The sequence below is a fragment of the Pan troglodytes genome, chromosome 17, assembly GCF_028858775.2.
Source record: "Pan troglodytes isolate AG18354 chromosome 17, NHGRI_mPanTro3-v2.0_pri, whole genome shotgun sequence".
Classification (NCBI taxonomy): domain Eukaryota; kingdom Metazoa; phylum Chordata; class Mammalia; order Primates; family Hominidae; genus Pan; species Pan troglodytes.
Window position 1 is genome coordinate 75,086,232 of NC_072415.2, and position 10,364 is coordinate 75,096,595.

Genomic DNA, 10,364 nt, shown 5'->3' on the forward strand with positions numbered 1-10,364 from the left:
CAAGAATAAAAAATAAAAAAAGTGAGATTTATAATACGTAAAAAGTTAACGTTGCCATTCTGTGAAAATCTTTTTCAAATCCATAAGGTAAATAAGAAAGGGATGTAAATGGCCAAAGCACAGGGGGAAATTATCTACATGAGAAATAAATGTGAAAAAAGAATTAATCTTGCCCAGACATTACTACCATTAATTATCGGCTTTCTTCAAAAGATTTGGACAGCCATAGTTTGAATATGCATCTCAACTATATTCTATATTATGAAATGAATATTTCTCAATTCATCATATATGACTCAATCCATATTAGGAAATGCACATTTTCACACACTGTTCCTGGATATGTAAGTAATAAAATCTTTTAAAATTTAACTGGTCAAAATTGTAAACGTACATCTCTTCTATCAATTGATTTTTAAAACACTACTCCTAGGACACATAAACTTCCCAAACATAAGACTTATACATTGCAATGTTTCTTGCAATATTTTTTATAATAATACAAAATTAGAAATGTCTTAAATATAAAGCAAGTAGGCACAATTAAGTGCAAGTATAACTAAATGCATCTTTCAATCACTCCAAAAGCTGGACCCTAATGCAGCTCTTAAATGTATGATACATATGTAAGTATTCATGTGAAAACACACCAGAATACTCTGTTCATATAGAAACCACATATCAGTATGTATAGTATGAACATTTGTATATTTGTGCTATAATTCCAGAAATTGCACACGTACACACACACAGACACAGGACAGGCTTGAATATACACAATCTTGAAAACACAAACTTGAAAACAGACGTCAGTATTTCCAGTAGCTTCCTGAGACATGCGTATTTACTGGGACTTTTACTAACTATAAATTCTTTTAGTTTCTAATATTTCTAGACAGACAGTATGTTCTGTTTTTTGTAACAGAAATAAAATGAATGTCATTGTTACTTTTTTTTTTTGGTCCTTGTTAGTTCAGCAAACTTCTCGTTTCCTCCTCCTGCTATGCTGTGAGATGCATATGATGTCTATGCAAGAGCGGGAATAAAATGGTTAAATTACCCCAACCCCACTCACCTCTGCTCTTTCCACTGACAGTTAAAGAAACCATAGTAACCCTATAAGAAGGCATCTGTGAAGAAAGCTTTCCTGTAAATAAACCTAGTAAGTTAAGAATCTGTGTTACAAATGCAGAGACACAGAATTCTCTGAAATCACTAAAAAGAAACCTGACCAAAAATGAATGAATGAATGAATGAGTGAATGAGCAAACAACAAACAAAGTGAAGGGAGCTGACAGTCCTAGTACCGTGCAGTTTGTGACAACTTTATCGTGGGTCAGAGTAATAAAGATTGGATACACCAAGAAAATGAAAAAAAAAAAAAAGAAGAAAGGAGAGAAAAGGAGGGGAAAGAAGAAAGGATATAAGAAAATGAAAGAGGACAAATTGAGCTTAGACTGAAGTCATTATAATTAATTCTATTAGTCTCACTTCACCAAAAGCAGAATGAAAATATCATTGTTTTTGTAGGTAGTTATACCTGCATTGAGTGTGAAAAAATAGTCTCATTTGTATATGTTTTAGTTACATTTGGTTGAACTATTTTCTCTATTACTATTCCTGGCCTCCATAGGGAATAAAATACGCTGAAAGAGGGAACCACGTTTAGCTAATGGACTTCACTTTTAATACCAGAGACTGACAGTGACCAGCGGCTCTGCAGAAATGATGTTCTTGAAGTTTCTAAAATAGAGAGAGTAGGTTGCATCTTTGTCATCCACCAGAGTCTTGACAGCTAATATACTGTCAAGAGTTTCCTCATAGCTCTCCAAAGAGATGCTATGACCCTTCTCAAAGTTGTTAAGCTACAACTAGTTCCACTGGAAACAAAAAAGCAAGAAGCAATTGCAAAGCAAATAAATAAAAATGAGTGTTCGATGATAAATATCAAAGTTCATCGAGACGATTAACAAGATGATTTCACTTGCTGTGGAAATAAATAATAATTAAATCATTCTTTTAAAAAAGATAAATAAACCACACCCTTGTGAATTCTAAAGTGCTGATAATTTATGGCAATAAAACAAATACCTGGAATGTGGACTACTGTAGATAGGCCAAACTCTTTGAAGCAATATTTATCTTTTCCCACTTCAAACTATAAACTTTTCTGGAACATGTGTCATTAGTTGCATTTGGTTTTCTATTAGCTGTAAATATAGTTTGTAATTCATTTGATTTATTGCTGTTAATTTTAAAGAACCCTAACATGTTTTACCTTCTTTATAGTTAAAATGCATAAGTTCAGTAACTTATTAAATTAGATTTCTTGGTTCCCAGCTTCCTTCTTGCATTTATTTCCGAGATTTTTTTTCTTTGTATACTGCATTGGTTTTCTCATCTATTTTTGTCCTTAGAAATTAGTTCCAATAGCTATTCTTCTAAAATATACAAATGTTTTCTTTATGACTTTTTAAAATACTGCAAACTGAAAATTACAGTTGATTATTTAAAATTTTTCTCACTAACAGAAATTGCATCACACACACACACACACACACACGTATCTTGGCACATATTCTTTTCAAATTTCACTGGAAATAAAATTATCAAAATATTTTACTTATTAATAAAATCGCCTAGCATTGATTACTAATTGCTATGGACTGAATTGTGCCCTAACCTAGTCCACTCTGCCAGATTCATATGTTGACATCCTAACCCAAAATGTGTGACTGTATTTGAAGATTAGGGCCTTAAGGAAGATAACAAATATTAAATGAGGTCATAAGGGTGAGTCCCTGATCCTATAGGGCTGGGGTCCTTGTAGGAAGAGGAACTGACTCTAGAGATCTCCCTCTGTCCAGGAGAGTGGAGAGGTAAGACCATATGATGGCACTGTGAGAAGGTGGCCATCCACACCCCTAAGAGAGAGGTCTCACTGGACAACAAACCTTGAGAAAATAAATGTGTGTTTTCGTTTGTTTGTTTGTTAATACTTTAAGTTCTAGGGTACATGTGCACAACGTGCAGGTTTGTTACATATGTATATATATGCCATGTTTGTGTGCTGCACCCATCAGCTCATCATTTCCATTAGGTGTATCTCCTAATGCTATCCCTCCCCGCTCCATTCACCCCATGACAGGCCCCAGTGTGTGATGTTCCCCACCCTGTGTTCAAGTGTTCTCATTGTTCAGTTCTCACACATGAGTGAGAACATGCGGTATTTGGTTTTCTGTCCTTGCAATAGTTTGCTCAGAAAGATGGTTTCGAGCTTCATCCATGTCCCTTCAAAGACATGAACACATCCTTTTTTATGGCTGCATAGTATTCCATGGTGTATATGTGCCACATTTTCTTAATCCAGTCTATCATTAATGGACATTTGGGTTAGTTCCAAGTCTTTGCTATTGTGAATAGTGCTTCAATAAACATATGTGTGCATGTGTCTTTATAGCAGCATGATTTAAAATTCTTTAGGTATATACCCAGTAATGGGATGGCTGGGTTAAATGGTATTTCTAGTTTTAGATCCTTGAGGAATTGCCACACTGTCTTCCACAATGGTTGAACTAGCGAGCTTTTGCACAGCAAAAGAAACTACCATCAGAGTGAATAGGCAACCTACAGAATGGGAGAAAATTTTTACAATCTACCCATCTGACAAAAGGCTAATATCCAGAATCTACAACGAAGTTAAACAAATTTGCAAGAAAAAACTCAAACAACTCCGTCAAAAAGTGGGTGAAGGATATGAACAGACACTTCTCAAAAGAAGACATTTATGCAGCCAACAGACACATAAAAAAATGCTCATCATCACTGGCCATCAGAGAAACGCAAATCAAACCCACAATGAGATACCATCTCATACCAGTTAGAATGGCGATCATTTAAAAGTCAGGAAACAACAGGTGCTGGAGAGGATGTGGAGAAATAGGAACACTTTTACACTGTTGGTGGGACTGTAAATGTATTTTTATTTTTAAGGCATTCTCATCTATGATACTTCCTTATGGCAGCCCTAGTAGACTATAATGTTTCAAAATTCCCTTCAGTGACTTAATAACATATTTTCTCTTATATACTGGAGTTTTGCTATCTGGAAACTAAAGATAAAGCAGAGTTAGTCTTAAACCATGTGTTTCAAAAATGTGAAGGAAAAAAATGTGATGGTGTAGTATTTACAGGTTCTCTGTGTCTCAATCGATTCCCTTTATGCAGTAAAAGGGAAATGAGATGCAGATGGAAGAACTGCATTGAACTTAGTTCAAATGCAGAACTAAGACTGAGTTAGCAGAACTAAGACTGAGTTAGCACTTTATTTGTAGAAGTATCATATATGTCATGTGTCACAAAATACAAGATGTATTTTTAATGTTCACAGTTGGAAACTGCATACAACATACAAAAGATAAATTTGAGAGCAGTTTTTTAAATGTTCAGGTCTTAGGTGAAAGAGTCACAGGCCTAATACAACATTTACTATAGTAATTAATTTTAGATCTCTAAAATAAAAGCACAAAAGAGTTATCTTTGTGGCTTGCCAATCTTTCCACAGCTTCTAGAATAGTGCCTACCGTACAAAGAGTGTTCAATAAATATGTATCACATTAATTAACTTAGAAATTTAGTGACTTATGTGATCACACTGATATAAGATAAAAATCAATTTGAAATATTGCATTTTCCCATTTATGTTTTAAAAAATTACATATAAGCATCTTCAACATAATTGTTTTTTAAAAATCACTAAGCCTACATTTTAAGTCATCTTACCAAGTTTTCCATATTGGCTTTACTTGCATTTAAATTGTTTGAGATATATTTTTGAAGATGGCTATTTTCCTGTTCCTGGAAATATTTTCTCAAATCACTAGTATCCAATTGCACAAAGTCAAGATGAATTAGTTTCTCTCTCCTAAGCATTTTGTAGATGGGGGCATGTGTGATCACAACAGTGATAACTGCATAATGCATTGCATTTTAAGTGATTGTTAACAAGGCTTCTTCACAGTGACATTCAACAGTCGCTATTGTGCAGCCACATCCCAAGAATAAATATTTAAACTCTTCAAACTGTGTTTGCTGCCTGTTTAATACATTTTACAGTTGACTCTGAACATATCAAAAACTTTATTTTTAAAAAAACAGGCATTGAATAACATTGCTTCATACTAATGTAGATTTTCCAAAATATGCTTATCTTTCAAAATAAAGACTTTGGGAGAAATTGATGATAATATGTACTTTTTAGAATTTGAATATGTATTTCCCACGAGGAATAATTTTGTGGGAAAATCAACTGACATGCATTTATAGTATCTATGTATTGTAAAATATCAATACTTAATTCACATTAAATAATAACTTTTATTGATACTTTACATTAATACATATGTATCAATCTAGTTCCACTAATTTTTATTTTCCTTTTCCCTGAACTTTTTTCTATTTTCTCTCTACAGACTTTTCATTTCTTTTTTACCTGTCTCATATTTTTATCTCCATTCTGCTCAACTTTGCTTTCTACGTCTAAGTGCACATTATGTATTTATGTTTCTATTTATGAATAGAAACATATGGGATTTACTGTGCTGATCCTCCAATGTCATAGAACATAAATATCTGATTAATTTTAATAAATAATGAGATTTTTTCTTTAACTGGAAGTTAATCAGAGTGTAGCAAAGACCACTAATTACTCCCAGTACCCATTCTCCTCTTTACCTTTAACAATCAACGAGTTTTCAGTCATAGTTGGTGATATATCGGCTTCCCAGTGACAAACCACATTCCCCTCTGTCTTATCTAGACGAGTGCAGTTCATATGACTAAGTTTAGACTACGATGTGTGTGGAAGTGATAATTGCAACTTCTGGAACTTCTTTGTGATGTGTCCCTTAATCACAGATTTCCTGTCTCTCCTTTCCACAGTCTAGAATTTGGGTGGAGTGGTGAGGCCGCTTGAATATATGACATTACATTTAATGACAGAGGCAAACCCTAGAGAATGATGAAGCAGAGACGTAGAATAAAGACATGGTCTCTAAATAACCACAGAGAGCAAAGTTGCTCTGCCACCCTACAGTACCCCGACTGCATGTCTTTTGTCTGTGGAGTTAACAAGAAGTATAATTATGTCTCCTTCGGGCACTTATTTCTGCAGCTTGGTTGGTATCATATACTACATACTGAAACCAACAAAGAAATGTATATTTTATTTGAAAAATTCCGGGAAACTGATAGGTGTCATTATGAGCATAGATTTTGAAGTTAGACAATTATTGGTTTCTAGTCTACTTTCGCTTTCACTGTGCATTTGTTCTTGAGTCAATTATTTAACTATTAATAGCTGTGTTTTATCTTCTCTAAAGTGTAGATTAAAAAATACCAGTTGAAGAACTCATGTTTATCTTAATATAGATAAAGGTGGCTACATATAGAAATATTTATAGATATTTGTGTGTATATGTATATGGATTATTATAGACACGTCTACTTATTTACTCTGTCAGCTGATAAGACCTAAAAGAAATGGCATCCCAGCAGCAATGAAAAAATCTAATACCTAGATTTTGATTTTTAATCTCATTCTTCAGTAGAAGGAGTCAGGGGTCTGTGGAGTAACGTCTGATTCTAGGGCTTGGGGATAAAGTATGCAAGATGGACCTGCAGCATACTGTAGTGCCAGAAAGTAAGGAAGTGCTAAAAAAAAAAAAAAAAAAAAAAAAAAACTAAACAAGAAAGCTTTCACTTATGGAGGTATGTCAAAGGGGCACAGGCGTTAGCTAAAAGATGTCCCGATGTTCAACCTTAGGATAATTTGAACATAATAGATAAAGTGGTATGAGATTATAACATAAATTATGAATTATCCATGAGTGCATACAGATATATGGATACACTTAAATAGAAGACAAAGGACAAATCTCTTAGGCAAAAAAATTTCAAATACATTTCATGGATACGCTCTCCTAAAGAAGGGTTAGTGTAACTCCCTTTCCTTAAGTGTGGGCTATGTATAGTGACTTCTTTCCAATGGATAAAGCATGAAAAAGGATTAAGAAAGATGTCACTTTACAGTAGAAAAACGTGACAGCACTACTTCAGACAATGGACCAAGCTCAATATCAAAAGGCATAAATCATGTTGATAATATGTATCCTTGATATGATGTATTGAAAAGGCAATTTACTTTGATCATCTTTCAAAAGCCTATAATCTTTGTCTAATCATGAGGAAAACACCAAAATAATTTCCACAGAACGGCATCCTACAATATACCTGACTGGTACTCATCAAAACTGTCAAGTCCCTAAAATTATCAGTCAAGAAGAGCTTAAGGAGACGTGACAAATAATGTGGTATCATGAATTTGATACTGTGACAGAAAAAGAAGACATAGGTACAAACTAAAGATATCTAAATAAACTATAAATTTTAGTTCATAATAATGTATCAATATTGGCAAATCAATTATTTCCAATGTTCCAGACTAATGAAAGATGTCAGTAATAGAGAAACTATGTGCAAAGAGAGGGGATAGGGTATCATCTGCTCAATTTTTCTCTAAAATCAAAAATTTTTCAAAAAATATATTAATAAAAATACATAACAATATAGATAACATATGTTTATAAAAATGAATGGACCATAGCTATAAGTAGCAAAGTATGTGAATTCAAGTAGCATATTATTAGGTTTTGGTTTTTATTTTATGTATTTATTTTTTGAGACAAAGTCTCACTCTTGTCACCCAGGCTGGCATCCGATGGCACGATCTCCGCTCGCTACAACCTCCGCCTCCTGGGTTCAGGTGATTCTTCTGCTTCAGCCTCCTGAGTAGCTGGGATTACAGCTGCCTGCCACCGCACCCAACTAATTTTTATATTTTTAGTAGAGACGGGGTTTCACCACGTTGGCCAGGCTGGTCTTGAACTCCTGACCTCAGGCGATCGCCCACCTCAGCCTCCCCAAGTGTTGAGATTACAGTCGTGAGCCACCATGCTCAGCTATTTTTTTTTTTTTTGCATGTTACAACAGGCAATGTAAATGTGATTTCTTTCTTATGAAGCCCTTTTCTTTCAGTTATTACACTGACTATGGACATATCACCAAATACATTAGAAAGGGTTCAAAATAGATTGCTCAAATTTCTCAGATTTTTTACATATTTTAGACAATGAAATATTTAATATCCTAATGTTCTTGTTGAGAATCATGTTAGATCTGTATATATACTTGTGTGACATATCTAATCACAGTAAGGTGACAACAGATTGGGAGTAGATATGATCCTTAGGTAGATTTTATGTAGAAAAAAACAAGTGTCAACTTTTAGAGGCTAGTAGAATGAAATGAAGACTCATTTGCCCTGAATGACATAACTATGTGATAACTCTGTAATTAATCCCTTGTCCAAAATTCCTAGAGCCAGATGTGTTTTGGAATTAACTTTTAGGTTGTAGAAGCTTCTGGATTGTGGAAAGGTGCACATATCAAGAAGTAACTCCAGATGGGTCTGGAGAAGCTCCTTGTAACCAAATATGAAAATATATACATATTGTCATTAATTAGAAATAACTACATGCCAGTTTGGTTTTGCCACCAAATTATTTCAGGTAAGTCAATGTTTTTCCACACAACTAGTAATTTTTTTTTAAGACTTTTGGTTGTCTGAGCTTTTGGAGTTTGGAATTGTGGACACAATTTGTGCTCCTGAAGGAGATTACCAACTGGGGTTCATTAGCATGAACGTCTTTGAAGTTAACATAGCGGGAGGCATAGGGAATTCTAACATATAAGTCATGTGAGAAGTGATTTTTCTCATTTAATTTTTGAGAATAAAATGTCACAAAAAGAAGATAAACTCAAAATAGATGCATCATGGAAGTTAGCAGAGAAGATTATTTCAGACATGATGGAATGTTTGTTGGTGTCAGGGTCTACCAATTAAGTCAGAAAAGGCTAGTAAAAGCACATAGGATGTATCTGTTAGGTTGTAGCTTGCTCTTCCCAATGATGTTCAGCCTTTATGCTTTAACTCATTGTCTGGTAAAATGTCAACTCCTCTCAACTCCTTTGGTGGCAAACCCAAAAAGATAGATCCAAAATTTTATTAATTTTAGAAATAAATGAAAGATGATTAGATAAGGAACCCTTTGCACAAACTTTGCTAAGCTATTGATAAATACCAAAAGGCTCATCAACAAATATTGTACAGTTTATCTTGCAAATTCAGGCATTAAAATGAAAACCTATTAATTTATATATTTAACAAATCCAATATTATGGATAGTTTTTTCCATCATGCCCGAGATTTCCGTCACTACTGCCTCTTCCCTGCCTCCCCGCCAGGATTTCAAAAACCTTTTTCCTCTGTTATGCCATTTGTCTCCCATATCCTTAAACTCCTCTTCTCTCCTGAATGTGCTAATGTGGGAAGTATAACATGCTTAATTACGTATTGCTTTAAAGTAAAGCAAGAGTAAGTCTCCTACCGTTCTATTTTTTCTCCCCCTTCACAGTACATTTCTTAAACTGATGGTTCACCTTTTTTGATAGCAGATCCTCCCTACTTATTTACTCCTTTTTCTGCCCTTGCAACCCCCTTAGAAAATTCCTCTTGATAACATACTCTAAAAGGCCTGCGTTGCTATTTCAATCATATTGCTGGGAATCCTGACAAAGCTGACTACACATTCTTTCTTGAAACACAGTCTCTTACTGTGGCATGGATGACAAGTACCTTGGTGGTTTTGATCTAACCAGTTGCCTGTCAATAGAGGATTTTGGCTGTTCTTTCTTTCTTTCTTTCTTTTTTTTTTTGACGGAGTCTCGCTCTGTTGCCAGGCTGGAGTGCAGTGGCGCCATCTCCGCTCACTGCAACCTCCGCTTCCCGGGTTCAAGCGATTCTCCTGCCTCAGCCTCCCGAGTGGAGTAGCTGGGATTACAGGCGCCCGCCACCACGCCCAGCTAATTTTCCTATTTTTAGTAAAGACGGGGTTTCACCATTTGGCAAGGGTGGCCTCGATCTCTTGGCCTCGTGATCCGTCCACCTAGGCTTCCCAAAGTGCTGGGATTACAAGCATGAGCCACCATGCCCTGGCTTGGCTGTTCTTTCTCCTCTAACAACCAGGTCTTTGCCAATCGTCTCTCTACACTCTCTGCTTTCAGCTATACCTAAAGAAACAAAGACCATCTATACATTGATTACTCCAAGTCATTACCTTGAAGAAAAACATCTCTTCTGAGCAGCAGAATGTTGTAGCTAATGGTCTCATTCACATCTTTCTTTGATATCTCACTGACCACTCAATTTATAATTTATAAATCATAATTTCCTCTTAATTATATGC